The sequence below is a fragment of the Mesoplodon mirus genome (assembly GCF_964341445.2).
Source record: "Mesoplodon mirus genome assembly, chromosome: 6".
Classification (NCBI taxonomy): Eukaryota; Metazoa; Chordata; class Mammalia; order Artiodactyla; family Ziphiidae; genus Mesoplodon; species Mesoplodon mirus.
In genome coordinates, this window is record NC_138982.1 from 55,275,130 (window position 1) to 55,295,537 (window position 20,408).

The 20,408-nt window shown below is 37.8% G+C and overlaps 1 protein-coding gene across 5 annotated transcripts in view; it reads right to left on the minus strand.

Moving 5' to 3' along the window:
• NAALADL2 (N-acetylated alpha-linked acidic dipeptidase like 2) overlaps nt 1–20,408 on the minus strand; it is a 1,538,215-nt gene that overhangs the window by 1,186,907 nt on the left and 330,900 nt on the right. For all 5 annotated transcript variants that reach the window (XM_082624729.1, XM_082624727.1, XM_082624728.1 and 2 more), the window contains one exon: nt 4,782–4,890. The gene's annotated coding sequence lies outside the window, so the exon portion shown is untranslated. The remainder of the gene's footprint in view (nt 1–4,781; nt 4,891–20,408) is intronic.

The following is a 20,408-nucleotide window of genomic DNA, read 5'->3' on the forward strand; positions in this document are numbered from 1 at the left end:
AGGGTCTATTCCAATCAATTGGGTTAGAAATGCAGAGCCCCTGAGTGTTATAAGCTATTTATTATACTAGGTTTTATTTTTCCATTGAAATGCTGCTATTAGATCATTTAACTGCCCTATTTTTTTTTATTAGTCTTGTACCCTAAGGAAAGGCTGCCTCTTAAAGAAAATAAAATAGTCAATTCCAGAACAAATCACATTTATTAAACAGTTTAGTGAGAACCTCAAGAAAAATAAAAATTGGGATAATTGCATCTGCTTCAGTTTAAAGAGACCCAGGAAGGGGTGGTAAACCTCAGGCAGCATAAAATGGCTTTAACAGACTCCAGCATCCAGCCACTAACTAATACGTGATTTCTAATTACTTCTGTAGTTTGTCACTGTTCAGCACAATCAAATCTAATTGACCAGAAAATTTTGGTTAGATTGTACTCAACTATGGCTAAATTTTTACTGTTATTATTCTGGTTTCTTTGTGAACATCTCAACTTTACTGCATCATTAAACCTTAAATTAGATTTTGATAATAAGAATATTTCATAAAATTTTTCAAACAACTGCAATATTCACACAGGAGCTATGGTACTCTTAAATCCACTGTCATGTTTTTAAAAAACATTTAATTTAATTCATACCCATTCTTTCTGGGTTATTAAAAACAATGGCACTTTGATTTTAATTAAACAATTTGAAGGCCATGACTAACAAATGTCAAATGCTAAAGGTGAACTCATGTCTTAACATGAGTGCATGTCAGAGCATCTTTCATAGCATGAAGGGAATTCTAGTCTGAGGGTTCTTAGTTTCAGAATCACTGATGAGGTGTACATACAAGAAAGGTAGCAATTAACTACCTCAATTTAGAAGCTTGCTTTACTTTATTTTCTTGTTGAGAATCAGTGGTCTAGCAATAGATTTGACATTTCTGTCATCAATTCTCTAAAATCTAGAAAAATAATATAGAAATGATTGTTGTCTAAATGTTTACTTTGTCCATAGACTCTGTGTGTTACTAAATCATTGAAGATAAACATATATGAATTTATTTCTTGAAGAGTATAAAGAGAATGCTTGATCACACTGGAAATTTTTTTTTTTTAATGCCTCTATAGGGCTTCCCTGGTGGCGCAGTGGTTGAGAGTCTGCCTGCCGATGCAGGGGACACGGGCTCGTGCCCTGGTCCGGGAAGATGCCACATGCCGCGGAGCGGCTGGGCCCGTGAGCCATGGCCGCTGAGCCTGAGCTCTGCAACGGGAGAGGCCACAACAGTGAGAGGCCCGCGTACCGCAAAAATAAATAAATAAATAAATAAATAAATAAAAATAAATGCCTCTATAAAACAAGACAATAAGATAACATCATTAGAAGCCTCCCTGTATAGTTTACCTTATATCTGCTGACATTTTCATGTATATGCTTATTTTATTTTCCACAATATGTGGAGCCTTCAGAAGAAATCAAGTATGTTTGAAAAAAGAGCTGATACTATTTGTTAATGTCAGATGTAGTAGGTCAGTGAAGGAACAGATCTAACCAATTCTGATCAGTTTGAGCATTAACATCCAAGTACTTCAGTTTTGACTTGGTTATCAAAGAAACAGACAGAAAATACATTACATGACAACATGGCTGGACTATAACATCTAATGTGAAAGTGTAACCTAGCAGGACCCTATGGGGTTTTCTGGGGACAGACTCCTCTCCCATATCCTCTGCTATAGCTCCTCTCTGAAGTAACCAGATGATAGTATCTCATGCATATTTCCTGAGTTTTTCAGATAACCACCACCAAATGGAAGGAATTAACTACTTGGTGTTTAAGAAAACATAGCTCCCAGATATTCTGGCACCTAAGGATTGATCATCATCAACCAATCAGAGAATTGTGCAAGAGCTGATCACATACTCTGCGACCCACTCCCACCCCAACCTGGTCTTTAAAAATGCTTTGCTGAAACCCTTCCAGGAGTTTGGGTTTTTTTTTAAGCACCAACTGCCCATTCTCCTTTCATGGCCCTGCAATAAACCTTTCTCTGCCTCAAATTCCAATGTTTCAGTTTGTTTGGCCTCACTGTGCATCAGGCACATGAACTTGCATTAGGTATCAAAAGCCTCTTAAAACATTATTTCAAAGGTATATATCTTCGGGCAGTAACAGTTTCTATTAACACGTGAAAAAATTATCTGAAAGCTCTAGCATACCTCACACAATACAGCCATTCTCAAATTGATCATATGTGAAGTAACTTGCATACTTCTACAATTGCACATGGTCATGAAATTAAAAACTATAGAAGTAACAAAGAAAGAAGCAGCTATTGAGAGGGCACAACTAAAGGCATAAGAATCCCAGCTCCTTCTAATTCTCCCATTATCGCTGGGGTAACACACATGGCTCCCCACAGTCATGAGTTCAATTTTCTTGTAGACATAAATTCTGATTTGAATTGTGCCAAAAAGAATAGATAAGACTCCCAGAGTATATTGACTTGGCCAATTTCCCATCTTCTACTAGGCTTGTAACCTAATTACCATTTGCATCTGATAAAATGTACTTATTTTCTCAACTAAAATATGGGTTTAAAAGGCAGTAAAATGTGACAAAAAGAAATAAATATATGTCATGGCTGTAAAAAAGAAAAAAAAGTTTTAAAAGCAAAACTGATGGAGCTAGAAAATTATGTTAGAAAATATACTTATTTAAACTACAACTATCTTTTTTTCCGTATAAACTACTTGTTTTAAAATATTAATTAAAATATTAATCAAAAGACACTAGAACTTTTAGGTACTTCTTAAAAAATCATAAAACTAGTCCCAAACAGGTGGTATAACTCTCCTTTACTTGTTCACATGATTTTTTTAGTGTGAATGCTCATTAAGAAAGAAGCTGCTGGGCTTCCCTGGTGGCGCAGTGGTTGGGAGTCCGCCTGCCGATGCAGGGGACACAGGTTTGTGCCCCGGTCCGGGAAGATCCCACATGCTGTGGAGCGGCTGGGCCCGTGAGCCATAGATGCTGAGTCTGCGTGTCCGGAGCCTATGCTCTGCAGCGGGAGAGGCCACAGCAGTGAGAGGCCCGCGTACCGCAAAAAAAAAAAAAAAAAAAAAAAAGAAGCTGCTAACTGGTAATTTATAGAATAGGTTTTATTCTTTGATTATGGTACTAGATTCAAAGTTCTAACTCTAGGTCACTTAAAGGAAAAAAGAAATCCTCAGAGTAAAATATTAAACTGATGAATTATTTAAGTACTTTATGGTAAAAAAAATCACCCTTCCCTCCAATTCTAATGTACAGTTCAAAGGGACATTCAAACCAAAAACTATTTAATTTTATTTTACTTATTTATTTTTAATTACTTAAAAAGGAACACACACAGAGCTCAACAGATGCTAGGCAATATTGTGTTTTGCATAGTAAAAATATTTTACAAACATATATTGAGTTGAAAATGACCTTAAAATTTATTCAATCCAATAGCCAAGTCCAATCCTCCTCCTGCTTCCCCCTTCCTCACCCCACACAATTTACTTCTTTGTCCAGCTTTAAAATACTTGAACCTGAATGGCTTTAGAAGGGGCACAGCCTCTTTCCCCACAGGCTCACTATTCCCTATTGTCTCACACCCAGCCACTCCATACAATTCATATATTATATGCCTGATCTTCAAAGCTCAAGAATTTGCCACCCTTTCCTTGTTTAATCTAGCCCCTTTCATTTCAAAACTGAGGGAATACTCAGATGGTTAAGTGATTCATCCAAGTTCCTAAAGTATGTTGGTGGTCATGCTGGGTCTGCTCAGATTTCCTAGCACTTGGTTCTGTGCTGTCTTGTAGGCCTTTGCATCATCCATGCCATGTAAAGTTTTATACATAAGCCTGAACCAGCATTGGAACATTGATTGCAGCTAGTGCTTTACAGAAAAAAGTATTTCAATCATATACTGGCATCATCTGCTCAAAATAGGAGTGTTTCCAGGAAGAACTATGAACTATCTTTAAAACATATCTTTTGGGCCTCCCTGGTGGCACAGTGGTTGAGAGTCCGCCTGCCGATGCAGGGGATACGGGTTCGTGCCCCGGTCTGGGAGGATCCCATATGCCGCGGAGCGGCTGGGCCCGAGAGCCATGGCCGCTGGGCCTGCGCATCCGGAGCCTGTGCTCCGCAACGGGAGAGGCCACAACAGTGAGAGGCCTGCATACCGCAAAAAAAAAAATAAATAAAATAAAATGTCTTTTAACTGTAATGCCTACATGGAAGTTCACAGTCTATGTGTGGCCATATACAGACAGATGTTCCAAAAGGTCACTGGACCTGTATAAACTTGGAATAAATAAGAAAAGCAAAGACTTGCTGTATCATGGCACAAACTGCATTGTTGTTATCATTTTAAAATAAAATAGTGGGTCAAGTTAAACTTAAAAAAAAAGAGAGAGAGAGAGAGACTAATTTGATTACTTACAATAAAATTACAATTGTATAAAAAGCAATTGATACCACAAAGGCAACGAAACTGTACCAATTTCAACAGCCACACAGAAATTAAATTTAGGTAATGCTTCCAAAAAAAAAAAAAAAAAAAAAAACCTGGGCTCAATGCCATGAAATAAAAGATGAACAGAAATTGGAATAATACGATTTTGCCAAAGAATGATACTCACACTCTTCTCTTTTTTCAAAATTAGCAGCTATTGGCATATTATAGAGGTATGCCAAATCACCTTATTAAAAGTTGATTCAACAGTAAAAGTCTTACATTCTAATTAAAGCAATTAGATCTTACTTCAGTCGAACGATCCTAGTGCAACCAGAGGGTCTTTGCAGGTTACAGGACTCTGACAAGCTGAATCCAGGGCTCTTCATCCAGGTGCCTAACAGTCAAAGCTCATTTCCTGTTCATAAATCAAAAAACAAAGGTGATCAATTTAAATTGGGAGAGTTGTATTAGATAATTTATCAGTTGGCTCCTGAATTTTATTCTTTAGTTAATGTTTTTTAGAAGTTACATTATCATTTCTTTTTAGTGTAAGCAGCCTAAAATTCTTCATTCTTTTTCGGAAGTCAAGAATGAATAAAATGTAGACTTTTTTTTAAAGCACAGTATTTTATTTCAAGGACAAATATATATACAAACACACTAATACTTTCCCCTCTTGATCTCATTTTCATGTGTGTACACCTTAATTTAGCTAGCCTAAGTGGGACACTTACCTTGTGCCATGCACAGCTAAACACTGTAAAAGATAAAGCAGAAGACACATAACTGGACACAGTGACTTGTGTTTCTTTGAAGAAAGAATTAACCAAAGGAAGAAATATATAGTAGAAAGAGCACATCTAGGACTGAAAGCCTGGTTCTTCTGTTGAATACCTGTGTGACCTGGGTAATTTCTGTTATTCTTTAAATATCAATTTAAATTTAGGATGAAAATAGGTAACATGAAGAACTATTGTGAGAATTGGAGACATTGTATATAATAACATGCTTAGCATATTTCCTAACATGTACTAGTTCCTCAATAATTGATATTATGTAGTATTTTAGGACATTGACAGTCCTTCCCTAATATTTTATATCTTCTAATGCCATAATTGTTTATTCTACATTTTATATTTATGGACTGTGATATTAAGTAATAAGCCGAAATTATAGAACCACTTATTTTTAATTCCCCTCTTTAATTTAATATTTTTTATCATAGCATTGAGATATCTGAAAGTTACACTATGCTTTTATCTTCTTTTTAAAATTATTCACCCCAAATAAGCTATTATTTTCTTCAATCAAGGTCAACTTGGAGCACTGCATAAGCTTGTGACTAGGGAAAAAAATCTTGCCCCTTCATTAGGTTAGTTTATTTTCTCTTTGCTCTCCTAATTATTTCCACCTCATTTGAAAATTTCAAATCCCCCTAAAGCTTTATATAACAGGAAATAATGTGTCATAAAGTACTCAACTACCAAAATACAAAGTAAAATAATATTTCTGCATTTTTTCTTAAATTCCTTCTGCTTTCAGAGAAAAGTTACTTAAGGTATATCCCACAGATTCATACAACGTGGAAGCCCCATCCAACTCCCCTTTCTTTTCTCATAAGTTTCAAAGCTTCTTGATAAGATAATATAAATCATTTAATACAAAAATGATAAGGGAGATGAGGGGAAGATGGGAGACGAGGGGAAGATGGCGGAAGAGTAAGACACAGAGATCACCTTCCTCCCCACAGATACACCAGAATTACATCTACACGTGGAACAACTCCTACAGAACACCTACTGAATGCTGGCAGAAGACCTCAGACCTCCCAAAAGGCAAGAAAGTCCCCACGTACCTGGGTAGGGCAAAAGAAAAAAGAATAAACAGAGACAAAAGGATAGGGATGGAACCTGCACCAGTGGGAGAGAGCCGTGAAGGTTTCCACACACTAGAAGCCCCTTCGCAGGCAGAGACTGCAGGTGGCAGAGTGGGGAAGCTTCGGAGCCGTGGATGAGAGCAAAGCAACAGGGGTGCGGAAGGCAAAGTGGACAGATTCCCACACAGAGTATCGGTCCTGACAGGCACACATCAGCCCGAGAGGCATGTCTGCTCGGCCGCCAGGGCGGGCGGGGCAGGGAGCTGAGGCTCGGGCTTTGGTCAGAGTGCAGGGAGAGGACTGGGGTTGGCGGCGTGAACACAGCCTGAAGGGGCTAATGCGACACAGCTAGCAGGGAGGGAGTCCGGGAAAAAGTCTGGACCTGCCGAAGAGGCAAGAGACTTTTTCTTCCCTCTTTGTTTCCTGGTGCGTGAGGAGAGGGGATTAAGGGTGCTCCTTAAAGGAGCTCCAGAGACAGGCACGAGCCACAGCTAAAAGTGCGGTCCCCAGAGACGGGCATGAGACAATAAGGCTGCTGCTACCGCCACCAAGAAGCCTGTGTGCGAGCAGAGGTCACTATCCACACAACCCTTCTGGGGAGCTGATGCAGCCCGCCACTGCCAGCGTCCTGGGATCCAGGGACAACTTCCCCAAGAGAATGTATGGCACGCCTCAGGCTGGTGCAACGTCACACTGGCCTCTGCCACCACAGACCCACCCCGCACTCTGTACCCCTCCCTCCCACCAGCCTGAGTGAGCCAGAGTCCGCGAAGCGGCTGCTCCTTTAACCCCATCCTGTCTGAGCAAAGAACAGACGCCCTCGGGTGACCTACATGCAGAGGCGGGGCCAAATCCAAAGCTGAGCCCCGGAAGCTGTGAGAACAAAGAAAAGAAAGGGAAGTTTCTCCGAGCAGCCTCAGAAGCAGCAGATTAAGGCACCACAATTAACTTGATGTAAACTGCATCTGTGGAACAAATGAATAGACAACAAATCATCCCAAATTGAGGAGGTGGACTTTGAGAGCAATATTTATTATTTTTTCCCCTTTTCCTCTTTTTGTGAGTGTGTATGTATATGCTTCTGTGTGAGATTTTGTCTGTATAGCTTTGCTTCCACCATTTGTCCTAGGGTTCTATCCATTCGTGGTTTTTCTTTTTTCTTGTTCTTTAAAAATTTTTTTTCCTAATAGTTATTTTTTTATTTTATTAACTTTATTTTATTTGATCTTCATTTCCTTCCTTCCCTCCTTCCTTCCTCCCTCCCTCCTTCCCTCCCTCCTTTCTTTCTTTCTTTCTTTTTTTCTAATTTTCCTCCATTTTATTCTGAGCCATGTGGATGGAAGGCTCTTGGTGCTGCAGCCAGGAGTCAGTGCTGTGCCTCTGAGGTGGGAGAGCCAACTTCAGGACACTGGTCCACAAGAGACCTCCCAGCTCCACATAATGTCAAATGGCAAAAATCTCCCAGAAATCTCCATCTCAACACTGGCACCCAGCTTCACTCAAAGACTAGCAAGCCACAGTACTGGACACCCTATGCCAAACAACTAACAAGATTCCTGATAGCAAGACTAGCACAATCCCACCCATTAGCAGAGAGACTGCCTAAAATCATAATAAGTCCACAGACACCCCAAAACACACCACCAGACATGGACCTGCCCACCAGAAAGACAACATCCAGCCTCCTCCACCACAACACAAGCACTAGTCCCCTCCACCAGGAAGCCTACACAACCCACTGAACCAACCTTAGCCACTGGGGACAGACACCAAAAACAACGGGAACTATGAACCTGCAGCCTGTAAAAAGAAGACCCCAAACACAGTAAGATAAGCAAAATGAGAAGACAGAAAAACACACAGCAGATGTAGGAAGAGAAAATCCCACCAGAGCTAACAAATGAAGAGGAAACAGGCAGTCTACCAGAAAAAGAATTCAGAATAACAATAGTAAAGATGATCCAAAATGTTGGAAATAGAATAGACAAAATGCAAGAAACAGTTAACAAGGACCTAGAAGAACTAAAGATGAAACAAGCAATGATGCACAACACAGTAAATGAAATTAAAAATACGCTAGATGGGATCAAGAGCAGAATAACTGAGGCAGGAGAACGGATAAGTAAACTGTAAGAAAAAATAGTGGAAATAACTACTGCAGAGGAGAATAAAGAAAAAAGAATGAAAAGAACTGAGGACAGTCTCAGAAACCTCTGGGACAACATTAAACGCACCAACATTCGAATTATAGGGGCTTCATAAGAAGAATAGAAAAAGAAAGGGACTGAGAAAATATTTGAAGAGATTATAGTTGAAAACTTCCCTAATATGGGAAAGGAAATAGTTAATCAAGTCCAGGAGGCACAGAAAAACCCATACAGGATAAATCCAAGGAGAAATATGCCAAGACACATATTAGTCAAACTCAAAAATTAAATACAAAGAAAACATATTAAAAGCAGCACGGGAAAAACAACAATTAACACACAAGGGGATCCCCATAAGGTTAACAGCTGATCTTTCAGCAGAAACTCTGCAAGCCAGAAGGGACTGGCAGGACATATTTAAAGTGATGAAGGAGAAAAACCTGCAACCCAGATTACTCTACCCAGCATGGATCTCATTCAGATTTGATGGAGAAATTAAAAACTTTACCGACAAGCAGAAGCTGAGAGAGTTCAGCACCACCAAACCAGCTTTACAACAAATGCTAAAAGAACTTCTCTAGGCAAGAAACACAACAGAAGGAAAATACCTACAACAACAAACCCAAAACAATTAAGAAAATGGGAATAGGAACATACATATTGATAATTACCTTAAATGTAAATGGATTAAATGCTCCCACCAAAAGACACAGAATTGCTGAATGGATACAAAAACAAGATCCATATATATGCTGTCTACAAGAGACCCACTTCAGACCTTGAGAAACATACAGACTGAAAGTAAGGGGATGGAAAAAGATATTCTATGCAAATGGAAACCAAAAGAAAGCAGGAGTAGCAATTCTAATATCATACAAAATAGACATTAAAATAAAGACTATTAGAAGAGACAAAGAAGGACACTACATAATGATAGAGGGATCGATCCAAGAAGAAGATATAACAATTGTAAATATTTATGCACCCAATATAGGGGCACCTCAATACATAAGGCAAATACTAACAGCCATAAAAGGGGAAATTGACAGTAACACATGCATAGTAGGGGACTTTAACACCCCACTTTCACCAATGGACAGATCATCCAAAATGAAAATAAATAAGGAAACACAAGCTTTAAATGATACATTAAATAAGATGGGCTAAATTGATATATATAGGTCATTCCATCCAAAAATAACAGAATACACATTTTTCTCAAATGCCCATGGAACATTCTCCAGGATAGATCATATCTTGGGTCACAAATCAAGCCTTGGTAAATTTAACAAAATTGAAATTGTATCAAGTATCTTTTCAAACACAATGCTATGAGACTACATATCAATTACAGGAAAAGATCTGTAAAAAATACAAACACATGGAGGCTAAACACTACACTATTCAATAACGAAGTGATCACTGAAGAAATCAAAGAGGAAATAAAAAAATACTTAGAAACAAATGGAGACACGATGAGCCAAAACCTATGGGATGCAGCAAAAGCAGTTCTAAGAGGGAAGTTTATAGCAACACAATCCTACCTTAAGAAACAGGAAACATCTCGAATAAACAACCTAAACTTGCACCTAAAGCAATTAGAGAAAGAAGAACAAAAAACCCCAAAGTTAGCAGAAGGAAAGAAATCATAAAAATCAGATCAGAAATAAATGAAAAAGAAAGGAAGGAAATGATAGCAAAGATCAATAAAACTAAAAGCTGGTTCCATAAGATAAAGAAAATTGATAAACCATTAGCCAGACTCATCAAAAAAAAAAAAAAGGGAGAAGACACAAATCAATAGAATTAGAAATGAAAAAGGAGAAGTAACAACTGACACTGCAGACATACAGAAGATCATGAGAGATTACTACAAGCAAATCTATGCCAACAAAATGGACAACCTGGAAGAAATGGACAAATTCTTAGAAATGCACAACCTGCCAACACTGAATCAGGAAGAAATAAAAAATGTGAACAGACCAATCACAAGCACTGAAATTGAAACTGTGACAAAAATCTTCCAACAAACAAAAGCCCAGGACCAGATGACTTCACAGGAGAATTCTATCAAACATTTAGAGAATAGCTAACACCTATCCTTCTCAAACTCTTCCAAAATATAGCAGAGGGAGGAACACTCCCAAACTCATTCTATGAGGCCACCATCACCCTGATACCAAAACCAGACAAGGATGTCACAAAGAAAGAAAACTATAGACCAATATCACTGACGAAAATAGATGCAAAACTCCTCAACAAAATACTTGCAAACAGAATCCAAGAGCACATTAAAAGGATCATACACCATGATCAAGTGGGGTTTATTCCAGGAATGCAAGGATTTTTCAATATATGCAAATCAATCAACATGATACACCATATTAAGGAGAAGGAGAAAAAACACATGATCATCTCAATAGATGCAGAGATATCTTAACATAAAATTCAACACCCATTTATTATAAAAGCCCTGCAGAAAGTAGGCAAAGAGGGAACTTTCCTCAACATAATAAAGGCCATGTATGACAAATCCACAGCCAACATTGTCCTCAATGGTGAAAAACTGAAAGCCTTTCCACTAAGACGAGGAACAAGACAAGGTTGCCCACTCTCACCACTCTTATTCAATATTATCTTGAAAGTTTTAGCCACAGCAATCAGAGAAGAAAAGGAGATAAAAGGAATCTAAATCAGAAAAGAAGAAGTAAAGCTGTCACTGTTTGCAGATGACATGATACTATACATAGAAAATTCTAAACATGCTATGAGAAAACTACTAGAGCTAATCAATGAATTTGGTAAAGTAGCAGGATACCAAATTAATGCACAGAAATCTCTGGCATTCCCATACACTAATGATGAAAAATCTGAAAGTGAAATCAAGGAAACACTCCCATTTACCACTGCAACAAAAAGAATAAAATATCTAGGAATATACCTACCTATGGAAACAAAAGACCTGCATGCAGAAAGGTATAAGACACTGATGAAAGAAATTAAAGATGATATAAATAGATGGAGAGATATACCATGTTCTTGGATTGGAAGAATCAATATTGTGAAAATATACTACCCAAAACAATCTACAGATTCAATGCAACCCCTATCAAACTACCACTGGCATTTTTCACAGAACTAGAACAAAAATTTCAAAATTTGTATGGAAACACAAAAGACCCTGAATAGCCAAAGCAATCTAGAGAACGAAAAACGGAGCTGGAGGAATCAGGCTCCCTGACTTCAGACTATACTACCAAGCTACACTAATCAAGACAGTATGGTACTGGCACAAAAACAGAAATATAGATCAATGCAACAGGATAGAAAGCCCAGAGATAAACCCACGCACATATGGTCACCTTTTCTTTCATAAAGGAGGCAGGAATGTACAGTGGAGAAAGGACAGTCTCTTCAATAAGTGGTGTTGGGAAAAGTGGACAGGTACATGTAAAAGCATGAGATTAGATCACTCCCTAACACCATACACAAAAATAAGCTCAAAGTGGATTAAAGACCTAAATGTTAAGGCCAGACACTATCAAACTCTAGAGGAAAACATAGGCAGAACACTGTATGACATAAATCACAGCAAGCTCCTTTTTGACCCACCTCCTAGAGAAATGTCAGTAAAAACAAAAAGAAACAAATGGTACCTAATAAAACTTCAAAGCTTTTGCACAACAAAGGAAACCATAAACAAGACCAAAAGACAACCCTCAGAATGGGAGAAAATATATGCAAATGAAGCAACTGACAAAGGATTACTCTCCAAAATATACAAGCAGCTCATGCAGCTCAATAACAAAAAAACAAACAACCCAATCCAAAAATGGGCAGAAGACCTAAATAGACATTTCTCCAAAGAAGATATACAGATTTCCAACAAACACATGAAAGAATGCTGAACATCATTAATCATTAGAGAAATGCAAATCAAAACTACAATGAGATATCATCTCACACTGTCAGAATGGCCATCATCAAAAAATCTAGAAATGATAAATGCTAGAGAGGGTGTGGAGAAAAGGGAACACTCTTGCACTGTTGGTGGGAATGTGAATTGGTACAGCCACTATGGAGAACAGTATGGAGGTTCCTTAAAAATCTACAAATAGAACTGCCATATGACCCAGCAATCCCACTACTGGGCATATACCCTGAGAAAACCATAATTCAAAAAGAGTCATGTGCCAACATGTTCGTTGCAGCTTTATTTACAATAGCCTGGAGATTGAAACAATGTAAGTGTCCATCATTGGATGAATGGATAAAGAAGATGTGGCACATATATACAATGGAATATTACTCAGCCATAAAAAGAAACAAAGTTGATCAATTTGTAATGAGGTGGATGGACCTAGAGTCTGTCATACAGAGTGAAGTAAGTCAGAAAGAGAAAGACAAATACCGTATGCTAACACATATATATGGAATTTAAGAAAAAAATATGGCATGAAGAACCTAGGGTTAAGACAGGAATAAAGACACAGACCTACTAGAGAATGGACTTGAGGATATGGGGAGGGGGAAGGGTAAGCTGTGACAAAGCGAGAGAGTGGCATGGACATATATACACTACCAATCGTAAAATAGATAGCTAGTGGGAAGCAGCCGCATAGCACAGGGAGATCAGCTCGGTGCTTTGTGACCACCTAGAGGGGTGGGATAGGGAACGTGCGAGGGAGGGAGATGCAAAAGGGAAGAGATATGCGAACATATTTATATGTATAACTGATTCACTTTGTTATAAAGCAGAAAGTAACACACCATTGTAAAGCAATTATACTCCAATAAAGATGTAAAAAAAATGATAAGCTTTATGGATCCACCTATTATCAAATAAAGTCCTTGGTGCAAGCTTAGTGACGTACATCATCAGTACATACACATATACACACATACTCACACATACAGGTCAGGACATTTTAGAATATCTCATTTGTCGGGAATAAAAGTGTCATCAAATGTGGAAGACTGAAGGTCACTACTCAATTCTTACCTTTTATTTAAAGGGACTTCATGGGCAAGGGTGTTCAAGAAATCAATCACTGTCTTAAGACAAATGTGGGATTTGGCTTTCCCTCGACATTGAAAATGAAGAAGAAGCCGTAATAAAAATGGTATAGGCATGCTCACAAAAAGTCAATCTACAAATCAAAGGAAATCCAAGTCACATGGAACTTTCCTTTTAACCTTCTGTCAGCATCTAACTAGATAAAATGGCATACTGCCATCTTCATCCTTGCATTTAATTAAAAATTAAACTGTACAGAATGGGTTAGATAGCTGAAAAGTCATGTGTCATCTTGTTTAAAATAATGCCTTCAGTCAATCCCCCTTGCTTTTTCTAACCTCAAATTCAGTATTATGTTTACTATGAAATGAACTCTAGTTTCATCTACTGAAATGCATTGTTCAAGATGTGATTTTCTCACATTCTTAGGGAAATTTGCCTGAATTAGTTCCTTGTGGACCTTTCAAATTTTACTAAAAGTCATAATACTGGAATGAGAAGGAAGCTTGAAGATTCTCTCATTCAAGTACTCACACAAACACCTACCATCAGCTCCCACTAGATATTTTATTTGATAATAGACTTCATCCTGACACTATATCCAATGTTTTGGGAATAAAATCTCAGAAATAAAAAACCCCACTTATATATGGAGAGTTTTTCTCTATACAGAGTCTTTTTTTAATGGTATACATTTGTATCAGAAAGACAAAATGTTACAACTCTTTGGAAATTGTATTTATTTCTGACGATGGCTTGATGAAAACATATTAATACACTAATTTTGGATTTTCTTAGTCACACTATATAAAAACAAATTAAAAACAAACAAAAGAGCCACCCAACACACACTATTTTCCAATTTAGCAAAGTTTCTGTGGAATTAATATAATATCTTTAACAACCATTCTTTTATATGGTTATCATTTTACTAGTTTATGGAGGATGGATTTTCCTAAAACAGCTTTCTTCAAGCCACTCTACTGATCAAGAACTAATAAAAATTCCCTGGCGTCAATCACATTAATTTCACTTTCAGTTTAACATCCATTGAAATCTCACGATGATCCAAGCATATACTCTTCAAATACTGTATATGAATTGGGATTTTTAAATATCTTGAGCCACAGTTGAGATTCTTGAAGGCAAGGACTATGCCTCGGTTAGCTGTGCCCCCAGGACCTATCACTTTGCCAATATATAGAGTGTGCACAACAAGTGTTAGTTAACTGTGACTCTCAACATTTCTAATCCTTTCCACATCACAGATCTCCTCACAGCCCGTTGGAAGAATACACTGAGTATTCACTCCACGTCTTTTCTCATGCTGACCTTCCTTTCTAAGACATTTATTTTGCTCTCTTTTGCCTAGTTTCTACCCATTCTCCAAGATTCACCTATATCATGAAATCTATTCTAGCCTAGGCATTTAATGTCTCTCTAATATTTTTCAAGACTATACCACACTGAACTCTAATATTTTGAAGAAGAGTAGGAAAATCAGATTTATACTTTTTATATATCCCCCACAGCTCCTAGCTCAAAGTTTGGCACATAGTTGCTAACTAGTACAGAGGATACAGATGATTTGTGAGCTGGGAAAGATACAAGTCCCTTGTTGATGAATTAGATCAGGGATTGGCAAACTATAGGCCAGGGGCCAAATACCTTCTGCTATCTGTTTTTATAAATAAAATTTTATTGGAACACACCCACATACATTCATCTATGCATTGTCTATGGCTGCTTTGCTGCTATAACAGGAGCACTGAGTAGTCGTGACAGAGACTGTCTGGCCCATAAGCCTATAATATTTATTATATTGTCCGTCACAGAATAAGTGTGCCAATCAGTGTATTAGCTCAGTAGTTCTCCAGTGTGGGCCCAAGATCTGGGCCATTCACAGCCTTAAGTACTGTGGTTATACAACACTCTATAAGCCAGTTCTTAAAGGGTGGTCCCTGAACTGGCAGTACCGGCATCATCAGGGAAATTTCTAGAAGTGCAAAATCTCAGACCCCATCCCAGACTACAGATCAGAAACTCTGGAGATGGGGACCAATAATCTGCATTTTTACTACCCCTTCAAGTGATTCGAATGCACACTAAAATTTGAGGACTACTAGATTATATAAAGAAAGGAGCATTTATTAACACCTGGCCATAACGACGCGGCCTGGCAATGGCAGACCCTGTTTCTTCAGCTGCTACTAGTCTATACAGAGATTTTAAGTGATTAAAAGATATCAATTATGTTTCATCTGCCCTGAAATGTAACACCTTGGGTTTACTCTGAAAGAACACTAGGGAACAGGATTTCCTTGATGTGGGAATTGCTACAGTACTTTCAGTAAATGCTAATACAGCCGCCAGCTGTATATCCAAAGGGAAGACAATATACCAAGTGCCAAAGTATAAAATCTATCCAAAAATAGATCGAAATATCAAAGCAATATAGCAGATAAGCTCCAGTTTTTATAGGTCTGCCAGTCAAGACAAACCTTTGCACAGTGATTCTCAGCAGGGATACAGGAGAAACGGACTACAGCTCAGTTTGAAACTCTGCTAATCAAGGATTTGTTCCAACATGCATATCCCCAGTGCTAAATTTCAAATGTGGCCAGATAGCACTTTCCATGATAGTGTGTGGTTAGAAATAAGAAATAATCACTACCAAGCCTTGTGGAAGGTAGTAACTAGCTAGCATTACCTCTGGAAAAATATATATATAATTGCATTATATAATATATACAATTTTCATGAACTAATATTTGTTTAAATTTACAGTAAATCCCCCTTCTTCATTGTTTCTCTCTAAAATACAGATTAGCACCAGCAGCTATGGCTATGATATGACAGGGTTATAATCTATAAAAAATAATGGCAAAATATTGATGAGATAAGCATGATAAAGTTATTTTTATCTGGAAAGACCTTGCCTCAGTGTATTATATTTAATGCTGAAAGTCCAGAAGCTATATCAGGAAACAACAATAAAATTATTTAACCTATTGAAGAGTCTACATAGAGGTTAAAAGAAACATATGTCAATCAATAAAAATATACTATTTATTGACAGCCTCTAGAAAGTTCACATTATTTCCTAGTCATAAAAAATCATTATGTTTCCATGCACTGAGTACATTATTCCTCTTTTGAAAAATGGCACATAGATGTTATATGCCTAAAATCTGTGTAAACATTTTGTTCAATATCCATTTAAGAGTGTTTTTATTTTGACACATATCTATGGAAAATAGGAAAAGCATTCCAATCATCTGTGTAACAGAAAACTGGGAAATATGAGCCTGGATTTCACACCTATGAATTTAGTAAATGATTGATGACAGTTCAGATGATATGTTAGAATTCTGATTCAAAGACTTAAATTCACATTTAAATCAAGGATTAACAAATACATGATTTGGTACTTTTATGTTTAACTCAGCCCAAATTCAGAAAAGAAGAATATACAATTATCCCTCTATATAGGAACTACCAGCCCATGTAAAGTCTAAAACTATGCTTCATTCAGAAATAATTCACAGTGGGGAGACATAATACCTATCTAGATGGACAGTGAGTGGCAACCAGCATGAAACAAGGCGGTGGCGGAGTAGGTCACAGGAAGTAATTAGGAGTAATGCTCTAAAATTTTAAGGAGTGAAAAATTAGGCTAAATGTTAGAAACCTTTCACAGAAAGTCCGTTATCCTCTAGAATCAACCTCCAGCTGAAGCTTCTTCAATTGTGTCATTTAAAATTAGACAAGAGCCCGTTTTGCCAAAATACCATAGGGAATGACTAGTAAGATATATTAAATGAACTATTTTTTTTCTTTTACTCTTAAGTTAGATCTTTTGCATATCTAACTGTCATGATTCCACACACATTAAAAAAATAGTGAGGGTTTCCCTGGTGGCGCAGTGGTTGAGAGACCGCCTGCTGATGCAGGGGACACGGGTTTGTGCCCCAGTCTGGGAAGACCCCACATGCCACGGAGCGGCTGGGCCCATGAGCCATGGCCGCTGAGCCTGCGCGTCTGGAGCCTGTGCTCTGCAATGGGAGAGGCCACGGCAGTGAGAAGCCCGCGTACCGCAAAAAAAAAAAAAAAAAAAAATAGTGAGAAGATGAAAATCCTCTGAAGGTTATTCTTACTATTATACCACATCAATTCATATTGTTGCTTTTTTTATCCAAAACAAGAGGAAGATGGGATAAAAGAAATAATTAAGAGATTAAAAACTACTCTTGAATAGTTCACTCAAAATACTAAATTCAAGGAAAAGGTCCCTTAGAAGTACATTCATTCAAAAAATTTGCATAGTTAAAACCATATTTAATTACTAGCAATGTCCCAGTACAAGACATAACACAGAGTTGGTAATCAATAAATACTAAATGAATAAGCGAACACCTCTCCCCTGGAGATTGTTTTTTCTAGGGTTTATGTCCTTGAGATGTACGCTTATTAAAAATCAGTCAGTTCCTTTATAAGACTGATTAAGGAAATAAGTGGTTATTTTCCCCCAAGTTAAAAGAAACCTGACCCTTCCTTTCCAGACCACTTGTCAGTAAATGGATGATTTCTTAGCCTTAGGTCTCTAGGCTTTGTGCTGTATGTCAAGTTCTTGATCCAAGCAAGGTAGCCCAAAAAGTTATCAGTAAAACACTAGGCTACTTTGTCTTTCTGAATTTCATACTTACAGTGCCACCATTCCTGCCAGCTATTCATAAATATAAATTCGTATCTGTGGCTTCAGAGATATTGCTGTGTGATCAGTTAACCCAAAAAGATTACAGATGTAAGTTACAAGTCAATCTATCTGGGTTTCAATTCCAGCTAAACCATGAACTCTGTGACCTTGGACAAGTTACTTAACCTTTAGGTTTATTTCCTCACCTGTAAAGTGAGAAAATTATATTAGTGATATCATCTCATAAGGTTATATTAAGGATTAAAAATCAGATAATTCATGTAAAATGATTTCAAGTGCCCTGGAGAGACACTATCTGGGTTCAAATCCTAGTCCTGATATTTATTAGCTGTTTGTACTGGTGCACCTTACTTAGCCTCAATGTGCTTTATAAGTGCATAGAAAAAGACCAGCTATTGTTATTTAAGTAGCTTTGATCTCCAGGATGCAGCAGTGAGTGGTGGCGAGAAATGAGATCTTAATTCCCTTCCCAGAAATTGAACCTGGGTAGCCTGGATGAAAACCAGGAATCCTGGCCACCACACCCCCTGGCTCTTGCCACCAGTGAAAAATGCATTTCTCACGGAAGCAAAACTGTAAAAACAGGTACAAAGTTTATTATTAGAGGCACAGTACAACAAGTGGGAGAGCACACAGAGAAACAGTTTGTTTAGTTAAGATAGAAGCAAGGCAGAGATGCACACCCAGGAGAGAAAGGGTGTGGGTGTCCTCCCTAATGAGGAGTGCAGTAAAGATGTGGTTAACTCATTTATATAGGGCAGTTCCTCCGGGTCTTTGTTTACCTTGGGCCAATTATCTGGTTTCTTTTTCCACAACTGACCTGCCCTAGGACCCTCACCAACATGCATGCACAACTTTTTCCAAGATGGATTTCAGCCCAGAGGCCTATGGGATGGCCTTAGCATCACATATTATGGGGTGGTGCCCCCTCCGTTTTGACCCCCAAGGAGACTTTCTGAACATGTGCAATGTTTCCCTTGCCCCAAGGATGGGAAGTGTGTGACCTGTTGATCCTTTTATGGCACTCTGTCCCTACCATAAAAATGCCCAATGTCCGGTTATTTACCCTATTCCTGTCTGGTCTTTATATCAAGGTTCTGATTTTGAAATATAGACAGGAGTCTGGTCATAAATATGTAGTCTAGAGCCCGTTTGTCTCTTGCCTCAGAAAATGTAAACAGGGGTCTGGTAATGAATGTCCGGCCTGGAGCCCATCTTCTTCTCATCCCAGGAAGTGTGAACAGGAGGCCAGTTGTAAATGTCTAGCCTGGAACCCATTTATCTCCTACTTCAGCTTTATTGGGATATAATTTATACATCTAATGTGTGTAATTCAGTGATTTTTAGTAAATTTACACAATAAGTTAGCCATCACCATAACCCAGTTTTAGAATACTTCTTTACCCCTCAGCAAAATTTTCCTTATGCCCATTTGTACTTAATCTCCACTTCCAATCCCAGCCTCAGGCAACCACTGATTGGGTTTTTGTCTCTATGGATTGTGATACTGTAATCATAAAACATGTGGCCTTTGTTCTCTGGGTGTCTTTTACTTAACATAATAGTTTTAAGGTTCATCATAGTATGTGTCAGTACTCCATTCCTTTTTATTGCCAAATAATATTCCACTGTATAGAGGTACTTGCTATTACAGATAGATGGATGATAGATGGATAGATAGATAGATAGATAGATAGATATAGATACAGACAGATATAGATATCTCAACATCATCCTGTAATAATGAAAGATCTAAAGATTATTTCCTCTTTCCCTGCCAGGCTGGTCTCTAAGATTATGTTTGATTTTAGGACAATCTTTCACTGTTAAACAAATAGGAGTCTTTGGGGTTTCATCTGTTTCCCTGTCAATTAAGATTATGACTAGACTAGTGAAAATAAACTGAGTACATTTCCAGACTGTCAATATATTTCATGATGTATATATATATATATATATATATATATATATATATATATATATATATATATATATTGCCATTCCTACCAACTATCACTACCATTTCAAATGTGTGACTAACCATTCCCTTTAAAGGCCTGTGACAAGCCATTATTCCCTGTTGTTTCTCATGGCTCCTTGGAACCAATAAATATGTGAATAATAATGAAAGCAAGTATTCTGGGAAGAGGGAGATAGCAGGGATTCTAGGACCTGA